This window comes from Lissotriton helveticus, chromosome 1_1 (genome assembly GCF_964261635.1).
Source record: "Lissotriton helveticus chromosome 1_1, aLisHel1.1, whole genome shotgun sequence".
Lineage (NCBI taxonomy): Eukaryota > Metazoa > Chordata > Amphibia > Caudata > Salamandridae > Lissotriton > Lissotriton helveticus.
Window position 1 is genome coordinate 1,775,911,470 of NC_136057.1, and position 19,276 is coordinate 1,775,930,745.

Here is a 19,276-nt window from a genome sequence, read left to right on the forward strand (position 1 = left end):
AAATGTGGATGGGAAAGGAAGTGGAAGAAAAATGGGCAATAAGTATGATAAAGTTGGTGAACTTAAAGGAAAACTAAGGGGAGTTTTAAGGAGGGGCATGCTAAAACAAAATACACCTACAAAAGAAAAAGATCACTGCCCTTCTTCAAAATAAATGCCTAAATTCACTATGGTCATAATGGCTTCAAAACATGCTTAAGTGTACTCCTGCCCAGCTTTGGAATAAGTCACGCACCATACATGGCCGCTTGGTGGTACTGCAATATGCTGTCATAGAAATCGGTGGAGGCACAGTTTTAAAATAGCACCATTAGGAATGAATGTTAAATTAATTAAATTAATTCTACACAGAAATTGTAAGTATTTTTAATTTTAATGTTTGTACATTTAATAATACACGCAAATATTAGCTTAATCTTACTTTTTAACTTATCATTAGAAATAAAAACATTTGCAACATTAATTAAAAAGGTAACTTTTGACCAAGAGTATTACAAATTAAGTGAGTAATGTTACAGAGTGTTGGTAGATTTATTTTTAAGTTAGTCTTTAAAAAATCATATTTATCATTCTTTTTTTTTTTTTTTTTTTAAACATTTTTATTGTTTGCAAGAAGTGACAAGGTTCATTACAATTCAATTCCCTACTTAGCATACAGATACAATTGATATAAACAGCAAATAAAATTGAGGAATGGAAACAATAACAAATAATCTGTAAATCAAACTTCACAATGGCTCTACTATTAAAGTAATAAACTACTAAAGCATCAAGACCAAACTAGGCCTAATCACATTTCTTGGCCTTCAAAGAAGTTCTTCCATATCCTTTCTTTTCTCAAAAGAGCTTTTGGACCTCTAAGTTTAGCTAAAGAAAACTCCATAGTTCTAATTTCATACACCAATGATAGCCAATCTGCAGCCTTTGGGGGTTCTTTAGATATCCAGACCCTAGCTATAGTTAGCCTAGCACATGCTAGTAAAATCGTTAAGAGATCCTTATTGGGACAATTCCTGTCTTGAATATCTAGCAAAACCATTTGTGCTGTAAAATCCGGTGAATTTATTTGGTTAAATTGAAGATGGTAAGATATGCGATTCCAAAAATCGGAAAGTACAGGACAGGAAAATAGCATATGTTCAATTCCAACCGCGACAGTATTACATTTAGCACACCTAGATTTATCTGACAAAGAATTACCTTGTGCCCAGCTAGATATTCTTTGTGGCGTATAATACAGTTCCGTGATTGTCCTATATAATTGCATTTTCAGATTAAAAGAATGAACTATATCATTTAAATGGGTTAAGGCCCTTCCTATCTGTACTGAATTGATATTTTGATTTAATCTGCGAGACCATTTGGCTGCGATTTGAGTTGTATTTTCTCCCTTCTCCTTAATAAGCCATTGATAGCCCCATTTAATTAGTGATTTAGTTTTTTCTGAGTAAATACCCTCAAGAATATCAGATTGTTTAACTTCCGTTATTTTCAATTTATTACAAAAAAAATCTCTCAGTTGTCTATATTTAAAGTGCATATCATCCGTGAGCCCATTTGTGATTTTTAAATTCTCAAAATCCATCAAACCATTAGTGCCATACAGGTCTCCTAGTGTGTTTATATCTTGTCTTATCCACCGATTACCCAAACCATCCGAAAATATACCGGGAAGCCCAGGATTGTTCCATAATCTAAGTTCAGCGTTGTAGAATGAACTATTACTAATGTGCAGAATTTTGTCCCAAATTCTTATAGCATATTTATCATTCAAATGTATTTATTTAAATTATTGTGCAATTGAATGCAAATTTAATTTGTGGAGCTAATGCGTAACTTTTTATTGTATTAGCTCTAGGTTACCATTAATTATTTCACATTAATTTACAATTACATTCATATTACAATATTTGTATTTATTTTCTTTTAAAAATATTAAACTTTTATCATTTTACCTCTATTTTCTTATACGGAGATCTCTGGCGGCTTGTGGAGAGCTCTACAAAGAGTCAGAAATATACTGATATATAGCAACTTTATGATCATAATTTGGGTTAGATCCACACATGTAAATTATCTTTGTAAACCTGGTCCATAGTCAGTAACAAGTTATAAGTACACAAATGGCCCAATTAAATGTAGAATTATAGAGTGTAACAGTCAAAAGTATAAATAGACCCTGGTAATAAAATTAAATGTAGGCTCATACTCTCAACCAGCTTTCAGCTGACCAAGGTCGGGCCACACACCTTGGATGTAACAAATTTAATCCCACTTCAATTTTACTTTCAAACTAGATTGCTTTCAGCCTGGTCTTAATTTGCAGAAGAATGAGTGCTGGTGCCAAAAGCTTTCCTCAGAAACCTGCGGTAGGCAGTTTGTGATTTTTTTTCCATCTCTTTCTCCTTTTTTCCCCTTTGTGCGTTTTCCCTCTCTTGCTCTCTGCAAATGTACCATGAGAAAAAATAAGTGCTAGTCCCCAAAAATAAGTGCAGGTTGGCCCCACCGGCAACCACTGGCTTAAATTAAGCACTGCTTTCAGTCAAAGATTGGGCCCATGTGAGACCCATATGAATTCTGCCATCCATCACAAGGTTGTTTTTTCATTCATTCATTGTTGATCTCAAAATGCATTTCAATAATCCTCCTACCTACACTTTAAACACATTACTAATTTTTACAAAACCTCATCTTTTTAGTAGTTGCACTGTCTTGAGTACTTCAAGCAGTCTTGGCCAAAATGGGTCAAATACTTTAGCCTTTATATTGGTCAGTGAGACCCCCAAGGTGTTTTGATTCTTGCAGTCGTCTATATCAAGTTAATATTCTAATGTTGGTCTGCAGTGAAACTACCAAGAGTTCTGTTGAGTCAGGGCTTGCTGCACGCTATATGAATTATAAGAGTCTAACTACTTACCATTAGTGATATTTAAAGCCTGGGTGGTGAACTCCGCTCCGTTCACAGAGTTTTCAGCACTCCACGCTCCCCTGAGCTCACTGAGTGGGAAAAGCTCCGCTCCACTTGCCAACGGTAATTTGTCAAGCACAAGCGACCGCTCAGGTAGAATTTCTACCCCAGCGGCTGGAAGATCAGCGCAAACTGCAGTTCACACCCCACTTCGCTGCTTGCGGAACTCCACAGAGTTTTTATGGCACTTCGCCAGAGTTCCACTACATGGAACTCCGAGAACTCTGCCCAGGCCTAGTGATATCTTGCACCATCATAAATCTGATTTCCATAGAAATATGTTATCTGTTGTGCACCTTGCAACTGGTCTCTCCAGGGAACACCAAAATATTCAATTCAAAAGAAGATATGCAAATTTAATTCAACTAGATATAACTATAGTTTTAATATAACTATCTCAATTAAGCTTATTTTGGTTTCAATAAAATAATTTGAGGCTCCATCTGGACATTTTTTGCCTCAAAATATTTAACATTGTTGAATCCTCAATTGCCATATACTGCCTAAAATGGAACCTACAAACATTGAAAACCTGCCTCATTTTCTAAAAACCAACCCCACAAGAGTAAAATTGGCCTGATGACTGCCTGAAAACAGCACAAAACTACCCTCTGTCTTATATGCAAAACAAAGACTTACCTCTTAAAACCAACTGCCAAGTTCACAAATTTTAGCAGCTGGCAGTTTTCAACTACCTCTCTTAAAGACGCTGAAGGATCTCACCTCGACTGCAGAATAAAAAATTTTCATGCAATGGCCATATCAAGCATAATGTAGCCAATGGTATCTTAAATGGACTCCCTGCAAGCCTCTTGTTGCCTCTGAAATTACCCTCCACAGAGCAACCATAGTAGACTACTGTGAGAAACGATATGACAACAACACCTCCACTCTAAAAGATTTATATTTGCTCTCGCTTGATGATAGAATTAGTTCCTAATTGTCCTGCACAATATACGAAGCTGTCTACGACTTCACCCCTCTACCTAGCAGGGAAAAAAAATATCTTGAGGCTCCACGATTCAAAGAATCTAAAACAGTCTAATACTGGGAACTCCAAACTTTAAAACCAGTCAGGCTCTTTCCTAGACCCTTTCAGGTAGTCACCTTCATGTGGAAGTTCGTGCCACCAGTACTAAGAACCTTCTCATTCTAATGGCCCATAGGAAAAACCCCGGAAAATGGACTTTCCCCACATGTGCAACTTAATTCACTCCAATTGATCATAGCTAACTGTTTAGTTAACCCATACATCCACCAGCCATCTCTTTTACTAGACATAAGTATAAATCGTTCGTGGCCAGAGCTTCTTCCGTACCTTTCTGCAAATAGAAACTTCTCTGTAGCTTCACTACTGGGACTTTGCCTAACATTGGGGTGTGCAGCTCGACCTGGGATAAGGTTGCTCATGAGTGCCTCACCTGACATTATGACTGGCATTAGAGACCAGTCCAAACTGTGACAGAATGAGCCATGGTTGATGGAAATGCTTGCAACTCTTCTGATGGAGGTTTCTTGGATGTCTCTGACTACACTTTGAGTTATTCTGTAACCTCCTGGGTACAATAGTACCTAGCAAATGCAAAAAGGTGAAGTTCTCCTCACCCACATTGCTACACATGGGAAGCCAGCCCATTCTTTACCACCTAGGACATCTTTTATACCTGTGTCTCCTTACAGTTCAAAGATTGGTTCAAGGAATTTGGAAAGTCGCAAAGAAGAGAAACAAATTCTCTGGATTTCTGCAACAATACCCAGAGTACGGATTTGAGATGCTAGACTTTGCTGGTCTCCTGCCTCAGAATTATGTGCCTGTTCCTCTGTAGCCAGATAGCATAGTCAGGCCAATTTCAGGCAATCTGGTAGCAGAGTCCTGCTTGTTTCCTATCACTCCAATTAATCACTCGGAGTTGCCCAAAAACTCCACGAGCTTCTGCGGAGTTCCATCAACAGTGGAAAATGCATGTCACGCGGCACATGCTCCAAACGACATAAAGGAAAATGGAGAAAAGGTACTTTGAACCTAGGCCCCCATCTCTCCTAAAAATGGGCAAACTTTTTTACTTAGAAAAACTAGAAAGGTGAATACAAAACAAGCCCCTACTGCAACTCCAGGCCACTCACCTTCATATTTAAAAATATAAGAAAAAATCAAATAAAACACTGGTGCATTCCCTCCATCAAACAAAAAACCTATCAAAAGATTCTTAAACTTACTTGATTTTTCTCAAATCCAGTGGCATATATATTCAGAAGAATTGCAGACAAAAAGAGTGATCCAAAGGAAGAGTCACAGAGGGATGGAAAAAGCAGTGGGAGGATCCTTATGGATAGGTGGAGGAAGAAGAAGTCTCTGTAGCACATCCTTCCTCTTAGACAAAATAAGGCAAAATTTAAAAAATGTATTTCGAGATTTAAAAAACACCTACCAGAACCAACCGTTCACATAGAATACCTGCTCAAAAAATAATTTTCAAGTTGTTTTTGCTCCCGCTTGTAGAAAATGTACTTGGGAGAAAGCTCTCTGACTGTGACCACTCACGACCACCCTTGTTTGCGTACAATCTTGTCAGAATTCCTCCTAGCACCGGAAATCACACTAGGGGGTGCCAAATCTTGCCCGTGCTTACGCTTGCCAGCTTGTATTCTAATGCCTCGTATTGTTTCCGTTGTCATTTTGTTGCTCAAATGTGAAAAAAAATCTGGATTACATTTTTTTAAATTTTATTCTATATCACTATATAACACATTACTTGTTATACTTCCCGGCCACAAAGTAGTGAAAAGTAATTTTACAGATTACCTTACACATCAGGTAAGTAGTACAGGATATCTCCTTGGCCTCTCTATTTGCCCATTGTACTCGGCTCCCAAGCATCATAGCTAGGCATACATTGTCATGCTTGATGCATAGGACGGTACAAAAGGGTGTGGCAGAGTGGGCTAAAGAACGGTGATGGATTAAACCCAGATCTTTTGACTGGGTGTGAGTGTTTGATTGATTCAGATGCTCCGTCCATCACCATCCCCTTTTGTACCGCTTTTGGCCGCCATAAGTGTGGCTGGGTATGCTCAGATGTGAGTCCCTTGCTCACTTTGCCACTGGATTCAAGCAAGCCGGACTGAAGATGGCTGGAATGCCAGAAACCGGTCCTCGGAAGCTTGTTTCCGGTCCAGGGAAGACATGGCTTGGCAGTTCGGGCTGGACTGTTCCCATGAGGCACAGGGTCAGACTGATTTGCATATAGCCATGTCTGAACTGGGGTGGCAGAGTGGGCTAAAGAACGGTGATGGATTAAACCCAGATCTTTTGACTGGGTGTGAGTGTTTGATTGATTCAGATGTTCCGTCCATCACCATCCCCTTTTGTACTGCTGATGCATAGGACAACACCCACAAATAGTAATCATGTGCAGAAACAGAAATTAGCAAAACAATGAAGACCACAAAAATAACTGGACAGCTACAGGCAGTCAGGCTACATTACCTACAAGATTCCTCAGGTAGCAGGTGAGGAACAATCCAAATGTGCTAGAGAAGGCCCCAGCCTCCTATGGACAGAGCATTGTACGATCTGAGCGAGGGGGAGAATGTGGATATGTGTGGCGGTAGCCATCGGGTTGGTATGATCTGCTGAGTAAGGTGCAGAACTCAACTATGTCCATGTGGCAATAAATGGGCATGTGGTAACCGGCCTCTGTCTAACTCTCCAGGCATCACATCAAACCTTGACAATTTCTGGGGCGTTAGATATGTGAGATGTAGATAAAAGAACTGGGTAAGCCTGAAGCGTGTGTTGCTAGCCACCTCCCAGACCTGCGCAAATGCCCACTTCCACTCGCCCTCTGTGAGTGGTGACGATAGATCAGCTATCCATCTGTTCCAGATTCTTGATACATCAATCCTGCCATCCACCTTCAGCACTTAATATACGCAGGAAATTAGTCCCTTATAGGAGCCCGGTTCCAACAACAGTATAAAAGTTTGCATCTCCTCTGGTTCATCCAGAAATGCAGTCCATATCTCACGAGCTGTGCAAGATATTTTCAGGTATAGTAAGAAATGGCCATCTGGCAGATTGAAACACTACTTTGCATCGGCAAAAGAAAGGAAGGTCCCATTGAGGTACAAGACCCCAGCTGTCATACAACCCCCTCATACCACCTCGTAAGGTTTGTGATGGTCCGTATATGACGGAAACACTGGATCCATCAGAGCGTGAGTTATTGAGCATACGGGGCCCTACATATCACCAATGTGACCACCTTCTCCTAGGTCCCCGAGACTTAACCGACCACAAACGGACAATCTAAGTGGGGCGCAGGCCCATTATGAGGCAGCTCAGGAGGTGCGATCCTGCATCCCAGTCTGCCAACAGTGCCTTCCCCACATTGGGACCTTCAGCACACCACTGCGCAGCATATTGTAGCAGCCCCGTAAGGTAATAGAGAGTGAAGTCAGGTAGATCTAGGCCTCCAAGTCTATGTCCAATTAAAGCACCTCCAGTTTCACCCTGCTGCGCTTCCCTGCCCCCACCAACGAGATCAGGATACTTCAAGGTGTCAAAGGCAGATTTTGTGATACAGCAAAAGGTGTTTTGGAGGGTGTAGAGGCATCGAGGGAGCATAGCCATCCTTGCCAAAGCACCTCGCCCTATGATCGAAAGAGGCAGGTGGTTCCAGTTCCAGATGGACACTTCCAGGCCTGTGATGGCCGCTCCCATATTCTTAGGGTATTGGGAATCGGGTGTATGAGCCACCTGTATACCCAGATAGCAGAAATGGTCACACTCCCATCTGAGTCCCTCATCAGGAAGGGCTTCAGCGTCCCCGCACACCAGGGCTGCCAGAGGGAGTATGACAGACTTCTGGCACTTGGTATGGAGCTTACAAGCTGCTCTGAACAGGGCCAGTACATCCAGGAATGTAGGCACAGCCCCTTCTGGGTGGAAAACACATAGCAGTGCATCATCTGCATATAAGGAAATCACATGGGTACGTCTGTCTTTGGCAATACCCTAAGGCAGAGTTCTTCAATCTGTGGGGCGCGCCCCACTGGGGCGGCGACATCATCTTGAGGGGGGCTCGCTCCACCTTAAAATCTCACCGTCCCATGTCGCAAGTACATTTGCGCCGTGCCATACTCATGTGATTTAAAGAAAAAACGTTGTCTGCTGTCTTCAGCTCTCTCGGAGACTCTGACATTGTCATGGGGTCTGGTCCAAACCTGCCTCTCAGACACTGACGTGTAGGCAGGCGCGCAATGCCCATTAAGGTCAAAGGGCTTCAGCCCACCCTCCCACCCCTCCAATGTGGCAGCCCGGGATGAGACAGCTTCCCAGGAACACACACCGCCGCTCCGAGTACTTCACAGGTCTTTTAAAGACCATTTGCTTCTTAATGACGCCTTTGGTTTCTTTTCACGGCTTCTTGGAGCCGCAGCATATCTACACTGCCTGTTGATGGAATAATCAGCCCCCTCTCCCCCCGAAATTTTTTCAGAGCACCCCGCTCCCCCCGCCCGAAATTTGGCCCTAGTTGTGTCTCTGCCTGTAGGGCTCATTGGCTGCCCTTGTGTTAAGACAATAATGTGCTAGCATTTATTCGCCAACTTAGTTAATGTCTGGCTGAAATTGATTCCAAGGCTAGGTTATACCTATATCATCATCTTAATACTGCAGGGAGTACTTGCTCGTCTACACAGTTGCAGATAGTACCAAGTCGCAAAGATCAATATTCATCAGTTCTTCACTCTGTTTCTCACAGAATATCAATTTACCATTGTAGGTCACTCAGAACCGCAGAAGCAATTTTTTTGTTAGCCTCACTGCACCACTTCTGTTGACACCCCCCCCAGTGGAGAAGCGTGGCTCAGTGGTTAGAGGCGGCAGACCCGGAAGTTGAGATGAACCGTGGACCAGGGTTCGATTCCCCGTCTCGGGCTCAAAATTCCACGGACTCGACAATTCTCCCTCTGGTGCCTACTCAACTCACGGGGTCACACTCTGCGACTCTGGGCAATAGCTTGCTTAATCTCCACTACGGCCCCTCGCGGCGGGATGCCTGGCTTTCACCTTGTGGACACCCTGCTGGGGTTTCTCACAGGGGAATACCAGGACGGGTTCCCTAAGCAAGCGCCGGGACGCTCACGGGCAGCTGTGCGCTTTACAAGTCCAGCACATTTACATTTACATTTACAACTCCAAGCTCACCACTGCTCGCTCCCCCACCCCAAAACTCACCTTTTCCCTGCCCCTCCCACCTATTCCGAACTTTAAGAAAAGGTGCCCTCCTCTGTGCCTGTTTTCTATTTTAAAAAAAGTAAAATGAGTTATTCTGTGCCTCACCTCTCCAGATCAAAGGGGTGAGATATAGAAATCTCTAAATACAGATCAGAGCCCAGTGGATGAAAATGGTCAGGTGCTCACTAGATTTGTAACCGCCACCATTGAACAAGTTTGTGTATTCTTTTGCTAATTATCCACGTCCGTGTTTTTCAGAACTGTGACTGAAAAGGTGCAGCTGTCTTAGCGCAGTTACATGATGAGTATTTTTCTGACTGCTGTGCCAGACCCATTCTTTATCTTAGAAATGTCTTTGAGTCCATGGTCACACGTACGATTCCCTGTAGGTCCACTCAGCCATACATGTTTCTGAAGTTGATAAAATGATAGCCATTTAGGTGAGTAGCAAAGACGTGATGTCACTTTGTCAAAGGCCACGTGATGTCCCTTCCTGTATTGACACTGGGTTCAAAGCTCTGGTGTTCTGGCTTTTGCCCTCCAAGCAGATCTAAGAGGTATGCCAACAGCTGTGCAACATGTCACCCAAGTCATTTTAGCAGAGGACAATGGCGGCTGCCAACCCATCTTTTCAATGAGGTATTTAAAATTGTGTTTAACCTTACCATCAACAAAGCACTTATGCCTGCTGGATGTTTATACTCCAGATGCTGGTAGTACAGCTGGAGGCCTAACAGGGCAAAAACTAATTGTAGTCCTCGTAGTACCTGCCCTTCATGGTCCCATTGGAAGCAGCAGAAGACACTATATGAAGGTTGCAGAGTAAGGCCTGGAAATGGAGTAGCCAGGCCTACTGGGGGAGAGCGGGTCCACTACTGGTTGGTCACAGGCGTTGAGCACTTGGATGTATGTAGATTCAGTTAGGAGTGGAGTGCAACCCTTGACCCTGTTTCAGGCAGGTCGCCCCTCACGCCGCGTAGCTCTACCTGACTGTGCCCGTGTAACCCCCCTGCTCCTGCCAAGTTCGAGGCCCACCTGGTAGGCCTGGTCCGCCCGTATTTTTGCCAGTAACTGTGCCTTTTCTCTAATTTGTGCCAGTGCTCTGCTTCTGCTGATTTTGTGCTTCTGCCCTGTTTTTTGTCACTTTTGTCATTTTCTGTGCCCCCTGCTGTGCCTTTCTCCTTCCCCGCGCCCCCTCACCGGTCCTGCTTCCCGCCGCTGCATCCCCTGCGGCCCCATCCCCCACCGCTCCCATTTGTCTGTCACCCCCCAACCAGCTGCTCCTCCCTCCCACCTCCCCCTCTTATGGCGGCCGCCACGCGGCAGTGAGAGCGACCCTTGACCATATTTCAGGCAGGTCGCCCCTCATGCCGCGTAGCTCCACCTGACTGCACCCGTGTAACCCCACTGCTCCTGCCAAGTTCGAGGCCCACCTGGTAGGCCTGGTCCGCCCGTATTTTCGCTAGTAACTGTGCCTTTTCTCTAATTTGTGCCAGTGCTCTGCTTCTGCTGATTTAGTGCTTCTGCCCTGTTTTTTTATCACTTTTGTCATTTTCTGTGCCCCCTGCTGTGCCTTTCTCCTTCCTGGCACCCCCTCACCGGTCCCGCTTCCTGCCGCTGCATCCCCTGCGGCCCTGTCCCCCACCGCTCCCATTCGTCCGTCACCACCCCACCCAGCTGCTCCTCCCTCCCACCTCCCCCTCTTATGGCGGCCACTACGCTGTAGTGAGAGCAACCTTTGACCCTGTTTCAGGCAGGTCGCCCCTCACGCCGCGTAGCTCCACCTGACTGCGTCCGTGTAACCCCCCTGATCCTGCCAAGTTTGAGGCCCGCCTGGTAGGCCTGGTCCGCCTGGTCCGCCCGTATTTTCACCAGTAACTGTGGGCCAGATGTAGGAGCCCTAATACCAGTCGGAAACGGCCGATTTCGGCCATTTCCGTCCGGTATTAGGGTTTTCAGATGTAGGGGGCTTAAAATTACAGAATCGGTATATTTACCGATTCGGTAAAATTACCGATTCGGTAAATTACCGAATCGGTAAATATACCGATTCTGTAATTACAAATGTAGGTGGCACACTTTACAGTGCCACAGGCCCTTAAGAGTCGGTATTTTACCACACAATCCTATTGTGTGGTAAAATACCGAATTCAGGTGTGCATGCACATCTGTGCATGCACACCTGTGCAATGTGACACACAGACATGCCCTTAGGGCATGTATGTGTGCCACATGTCAAACAAGCCTGTACTTGGGGTGCTAGAGGGTGTCAAAGTGACACCCCCTGCACCCTTGCAGGATTCGGTATTTACCGATTCTGTAAATACAGAATCGGTATTTACCATTGATTCCTATGGGCTTCAAAGCCCATAGGAATCAATGGGAAATACCGATTCTGTATTTACAGAATCGGTAAATACCGAATTTTACAGATTCGGTAATTCAGATTTTAAAATTACCTACATCTGCCCCCTTCCCATTTACAGACTCTTAATTATCGAATCGGTAAAATTCGGTATTTAGGAGTCTGTAAATGGGAATTACCTACATCTAGCCCTGTGCCTTTTCTCTAATTTGTGCCAGTGCTCTGCTTCTGCTGATTTTGTGCTTCTGCCCTGTTTTTTTGTCACTTTTGTCATTTTCTGTGCCCCCTGCTGTGCCTTTCTCCTTCTCCGCGCCCCCTCACCGGTCCCGCTTCCCGCCGCTGCATCCCCTGCGGCCCCGCCCCCCACCACTCCCATTTGTCCGTCACCCCCACCCAGCTGCTCCTCTCTCCCACCTCCCCCTCTTATGACAGCCGCTACGCGGCCGCTGCGTGGCCGCGCGCAATGGGCGTGCCGAACGCGTGCCTAAGGCAAGTCCGTCTGTGCCCTTCCGCAGCTGGACCGCGCCCAGCGCCAGAACCCCTGGACCTCGAAGACACCGCGACACCTGACTGCACTACGAACCAGCACCCTACACGCACTCAACCCCGGACGAGAAAACACCTGCTACCGGGCTACCCCAAAGCGCACCCAAGAGCCCTTCACCTGCTGGAACTGCAGCTTCTCCAGCATCCGACCCACGAAACCACCAACCAACGAACTCAACCACCTGAGGTGCATCCTCCTCAACACTCGCTCCACCGGCAAATACGCCATAGAAATCTGGGACCTCCTCGACTCAACAGCCCCAGACGTCGCCTTCCTGACGGAAACCTGGATGAACCCCACCTCAGCATCCGACATTGCCATAGCCATCCCGGAAGGCTACAAGATCGCCCGCAGAGACCGCACCAATGGAACAGGACGTGGAATTGCCATCGTCCACAAGAACACCCTCAGCGTCTCGACCAGCACCGACGAAACCCTCAGCACCGCCAAACACCTGCACTTCCAGATTCACACCGACCCCAACACCACCCTCAGAGGAACCCTTTTCTTCAGACCCCTGGACCCAGACCACAGTTCAGCGAATCCATTGCCGACCTCATCAGCATCCACGCCCTCGCCTCCACAGACTACATCCTCCTCAGGGACCTGAACTTCCACCTCGAGAACAACAATGACGTCAACTCCACCACCCTGATCGAAAACCTCACCAACCACGGACTCAGACAGCTCGTGACAACACCCACCCACGCCGCTGGCCACACGCTAGACCCCGTCTTCTCCGCAAGCCCCCACGTCTTCTTCAACCATACCACCGAACCCCACTGGACCGACCACCGCTGCGTCCATTTCACCTCCAGGAAGCCCACCACGCACCACTGCACCCAACAGATGCCCCGTCACTGCTGGGGCATAATCACCAAAGAACAGCTAGCTACCACCCTCATCCAGAGCCCACCAGCCGACCCCACCGAACCCGACACCGACGCCCTCAACCTTCGACAGTGGATCGAAGACTGTCCCAACAATCTCGCCCCGCTCAAGACACCCACCAACAGCCGCACCAGCAAGAAAGCCACCTGGTTCACTAAAGACCTCCAGGCCTCCAAGCATGCATGCCAGAAACTGGAGAAGAACTGGCTCCACGACCGATCACCAGACAACTACACGGCTCTCAAGAACGCCACCTGCAGACATCACCAACTCATCAGAACCGCCAAAAGGACCGCATTCAAGGACCGCCTGGACAACAACGCACACAACAGCTAGGAGCTCTTCAGCATCGTGAAGGAACTCTCCAACCCGAGCTCCAACACCAACGACGTCCCCCCTTCACAGGACCTGTGCGACTCATTGGCCACCTACTTCCACCGCAAGATCGCAGACATCTACGACAGCTTCAATGCCATGACCGACCCACCAACCACTGAGACCTCCACCCCCGCATCCACGAGCCGCCTGATCGTATGGTCCAACGTCAACGACAATGACACCATCAAAATCATGAACACCGTCCACTCTTGATCCCCGTCTGACCCATGCCCACACCACGGCTTCAACAAAGCCAGCACAATAATCGCCCCCCATCTCCGGAAAGCCATCAATATCTCCTTCGAGACAGCAACCTTCCCGGAGAGCTGAAGCACGCCGAGATCTACGCCTTACTCAAAAAACCCATGGCAGACCCCAAGGACCTCAAGAACTTCCGTCCCATCTCCCTGCTCCCGTTCCCGGTGAAGGTCACCGAGAAAATTGTCAACAAACAACCAACCCGCTACCTCGAGGACAACAATATCCTGGACCCATCCCAGTCCGGATTCCGCAGCAACCACAGCACCGAAACCGCCAGTTGGTGGGGGGGGCCCAACATCTAAAAAAATTCAGCTGGGGGACTCAACCTAAAAAAAGTTTGAAGACCTCTGCCACGGATTGCAGTATGTGAGAGGATTGGCGTATGTTCATGTGAGTCCCCCTGCCTAGCATGAAATTACACTGGTCCTCATGGACCAAGTGCATCACTACCTTGCCCAGGCGAGTCACCAACACCTTTTCCAACAATTTGATGTCTACTCTAAGCATTTATATGGATCTATAGGAGTCGAGGTCCGATGCATGCTTACCCGGCTTAGGGAGCATAACAAACTGTGCCTCCCTCATAGAGGATAGTAAAACCCCCCGCCCCATTGCCTCCTGCAAGGTCTCCAATAAACAGGGGATCAGGAGGTCAGCAAATTCCTGAAAGAACTCCCCTGGTAGACCATCTGGCCCTGAGACATATATTGTGCCATAGTCTGTGCCTCCTCCCACAGTTCCTCAGTCTAATCGCCCACTGAGGTCATCCGCCTGGACGTTGTAAGACGGGGGAGTGGAATGTCATCCAAAAACCTGCCAATCTCGGCTAAAACGAAGTCTGAGCTCTCCCTGTGGATCGGGGCTACGTGGTCCTGCAATAACGAGTTAATACTAGCTTGTGTAATGGCCTCGGTCCCATCAGGGCATCTGACTGTCAGTATGAGGTGTGGTGGACATTCCCTCCTCAATAGCCATTCCAGCAGTCTACCAGGCTGATTGCCCTCCCTGTGCAACAACTAGTCACGTCTAATGAGGCAGTTCAGTCTGTCCCAAATTTCCAGGAACCAACACTAGGCTCGCAGAAGTGCCTCCCCTCGTGGCTCCGCCTCCTGCCCTCCTCACTGAAGCTCAGCCACTGCATCTTCAGCCTCAGTAAGCTCCTGTTCCAGCCACCTCCTGGTGCCTCCAACCCTAGACAAGCATTCCCCTCATGCCACCAATTTTATTGTGTCTCATTCCGTACCACTACCTGTGATGGACTGCCAATTGGTGCCAAAATATCCGACAACCACCTCCTGAAGCACCTCCCGCAACATAGGCACTAATTACGATACCGGTCGGATGAGCGTCCAACCGGCATCGTTGCGATAAAGGGACTGGTCGAATGATAGTAGGCAGTTTCGACCGCCTAATTAGGAATTGACAACTGTAGAGATGGTCAGAAAAATGCCTTTTGGCATTGACCCTTGTACTGCTGTGGCCGAAATAGGGCTGCAGCACAGGCCCAGATGCCAAAAGGCATGTTTTTTAACATCCCTGCACCCTGCGGCAGGCACCACACGGTGCCTGCCACCACACGGTGCCTGCCACATGGGGCATGGATGTTTGTGGGGGCACCTGTGGTGCCCCCCTGGACTCATGGCAGAGGCCACAGTGGGACGGAGACCTGCTCGGGGCCCCCAACGGCCGTTTCCAACAGCGGTCTAAATAATGCGTCATCTGAGCGCTGCTTCGGATGTCAGTGGGACCAGGGGCCGGTCCCTCCTACATCCTAATGTTGGACAGGCCTCGTAGCCGGGCCATCCCCCCCTACACACAACAGGGCCCGGACCCCGGCTCTCCCTGAATCCCCAGCAAGAGCCACACCGGCAACCCCCCGAGGTAATCCACAACCCGTCCACACCGGGACTCCAGCTCCTGAACCCTCCCGTACCGGCTGGCCGGGTCCCCGTCAGCCCCATGGCCCCGGCCCGGCAGCCATCTTTGGACACTACAACACGAGGCCACGTGGCCTCGACTCGACCCCAACCCTGGGCCCGGCCCGGCCCCGACATCGAGGAACCAACCTCCACGTTGGAGGTAAAGAGACCACTTGGCAGGTCAATGAAAGAAGAAGGCGTCAACGGCTCTCCTCCGCCGGGTGTCGATCACCCCCGGCCTCCCTGGGCGCTGGCTCCAACCCCCTGCTGGGTGTCGGGACTCCCTCATTCCGGACCTCCTGACCCCAAGGCGCGAGGGTCCGGACATCAAAGGGAACCAGACCTATAACTGGGGCAGCCCCAGACCAGGAGGGCAGTTGTATCCTGGAGTCGAGAGACACCGAGAAGAACTCATCCTTGGCGGACTGCTGGCGCTGCCGCAGCCCTGCTCTGTGAACCCTTCGTCTTGGCCTGCTGGCGCTGCCGCGGCCCTCTGCAACGTGAACCCTCATCTTGGCCTGCTGGCGCTGCCGTGGCCCTCTGCAACGTGAACCCTCATCTTGGCCTGCTGGCGCTGCCGCGGCCCTCTGCAACGTGAACCCTCATCTTGGCCTGCTGGCGCTGCCGCGGCCCTCTGCAACGTGAACCAACATCTTGGCCTGCTGGCGCTGCCGCGGCCCCCTCTGTTACGTGAACCATCATCTTGGCCTGCTGGCGCTGCCGCGGCCCCCTCTGTTAAGTGAACCATCATCTTGGTCTGCTGGCGCTGCCGGGGCCCTCTGCAACTTGAACCATCATCTTGGCCTGCTGGCGCTGCCGCGGCCCTCCGCCATTTGAACCATCGCCTCGGCCTGCTGGCGCTGCCACGGCCCGACCCCGCAGACTCCTAAGCTCGAGGATTGTGAGCTTCCCTCCTGCCACCTCCTGTACCGATCCGGTACCAAGACTGTCCCGCTACCCCCTTTCCCTACAGAGACTAGAATTGAGAGGACCCTCGAGTCCTGAATCTCCTGTACCGCTGATAACCTTGCCGCAAGAACCCTATATAAAGAGTGTTGATCTCATCCTTGTGTGGTGTCTATCTGTGGGGAGGGAAGTGACTTGTCTGTACGATCGCCGGAGACGGCCCTCATCGGAGGCCTCTCCCCCAGTATTCGGCCGACCCTCTGGGTCCCCGTCTAACATTGGTGGCAGCGGCGGGATCCGAACTTACGCATAATCGTACAGAGGGTCACTCGCCCCACGACACACAACCACCATGACAACAAAAGAGAGCGGAGCAACAGAAAAATTCCAGATGGAAAAGCTGGAAGAATACAACCACAGAGAACTGAAACAATTTTGCATAGAATTAGGCATTTCAACCACAGGACTGAGCACGAAAGAGGACTTCAAACGAGCCCTGGAATCTTGGGCGGAGACGGGTACGACCGTACCCCAAACACGAAGCCACGAGACACCCGAAACAAGCCCCATGCCGACGGAAGAAAGAAGATCGGGTCTCTCCCCAGAAGAGGTCCGGGAACGGGAAAAAAGCAGGCTCCATGAATTAGAACTGGCACGACTTCGCTTAGATGGAGAGCTCAAATTGGCGGAACAAAAAATAACGTTGGAACACTTACGGCTCCGAGAGGAGCGAGAAGAGAAACAAAGGCAGAGAGAGCTAGAAGAGAAGAAGCTAACCTACGAACATGAGCGCAACCTCAAAGAACTAGAGATTCGGAAGCAGAACAAGGAACTCGGGGTCCCCGAGCGCACAAACACTCCTGCCCCTACAGACCCCAAGGTCCACATACCCAAAGATGTCGTCAGAGAGTACTACAAGAACGATGATATCCAGCAATGGTTCAAAGCGTACGAGGTAGCCATGACCTCCCACCGGATTCCCCGGAGCGACTGGGGAGCCGGGTTATGGGGGAGGTTTGTCAACGAAGGGCGAGACGCCCTGCTGCAACTCCCGGACCATCTGATGACATCCTACGACCACATGAAAGCCGCCCTCCTCACTCGATACGGACTCACACCCGAGATGTACCGCCAGCGGTTCCGCGACTGCAAACGGATCCCGGGTACAACTTGGGTGGAGTACGTGAACTTCTTTAGCCGGGCCTTCGAGGGGTGGATCAAGGGCAGCAACGTGACCACCTACGAGCAGCTCTTTGACCTTGTTGTGTGGGAGCACCTTTCTAACAACTGCTTCATCGAACTCAGGCAGCACCTCCTGGACAGTAAACTAACGGAACCCCGGCAACTCGCCACCGAAGCTGACCGATGGGAAAGCACCCGAGTTGGCCGAAACGGACCCAGCGAAGCGCACAGAACTGCCCAAGGGCCCCATCGCCCCCGTGGAGGAGGAGGCCAGGGTCGGGGTAGGGACACCGGCCGGTGTCTACCGCCAGCAACCCCCCGCCCCCGGCCGGCAGGGGAAACCCCCCGATGCGACCCGGCTTCCGAGCCAACATTACTTGCCACCGGTGCCAGCAACCCGGCCACTACGCAAATGATCCCAATTGCCCAAAGAACCCGAACCCTTTACCCCGCCAGGTCGCTGCTGCAGCCCTGGGGGAAGAGCAAACCCCAGAAGACCAAGAAGAGTACGAAACCGACCAGCCTGAGTGGGAACCGGCCGCCATGTCCCTGGTTTGCTTAGGGGAACGAGACCTGATCCCTCGGGCCCCCCTTCCCGCCAACACGCAGAAGTACAGCCAGTGGGTCAACATTAATGGCCACCGGGCTGAAGCCCTCCGCGACACCGGGGCCAGTGTGACCGCGGTCCGCTGTCATCTGGTGGCCCCGGACCAGATCTTGCCGAACATTCTTTGCCCTGTCCGGTCGGCCGACAACTCAGAAAGTCTATGTCAAATGGCCTACGTCCCCTTCGAATGGGGAGGAGTATCAGGGATGCTGAAGGTGACTGTCCGCGATGATGCCCCCGTGGATTGCCTCCTGAGGAACGATCTCGAAAGTTCTCCCTGGGCAGAAGTCGAACGGAGAGAGCACCTGGGGATGCTAGGCCTCCCCGAATGGGTCTGTGCCACGACCCGGTCCATGACCGCCCGTGCCGTCCCCAGTCCAGAAGAACCCGAGTGGCCGGAGCCTGCTCCCGCGATTGTCCCAGAGGAGGCCACCCCAGAAGCAAGTCCCCCGGCCCAAACCGAAGAAGGACCCGGTCGGCTCCCGGACCTCCCCAACCTGGCCCAGTGGCGTCAAGAGGGGGGTCCCACCCAGGAACAATTCCAACAAGAACAAAGATCCTGTCCCTCCCTCGAGGGACTCCGGTAGCAAGCCCTTGCCCAGAGCGCAGGGGACACCTCGGGGGCCCACTGGATCTACTGGGACAATGACCTGCTCTACAGTGAGCAAAGGGTTGCAGAACTGGGGGCCAGTCGGGTGCTGGTGGTGCCCCTCCGCTTCAGAGATTTCCTCTTGAACTTAGCCCACGATATACCCCTTGCCGGACACCTGGGACAGGACAAAACGTACGACCGTCTGGTGACCCACTTTTACTGGCCCCGAATGCGAAAAGATGTCACCAACCACTGCAAGGCCTGCCCCACCTGCCAGGCCAGCGGAAAAAGTGGCCGAAAAACCAAAGCACCCTTGCAGCCTTTTCCCGTCGTCACCACCCCGTTCGAACGGGTGGGAATAGACATTGTGGGGCCCCTGGACCCCCGAACCGCCCAAGGACACCGGTTCATCCTGGTCC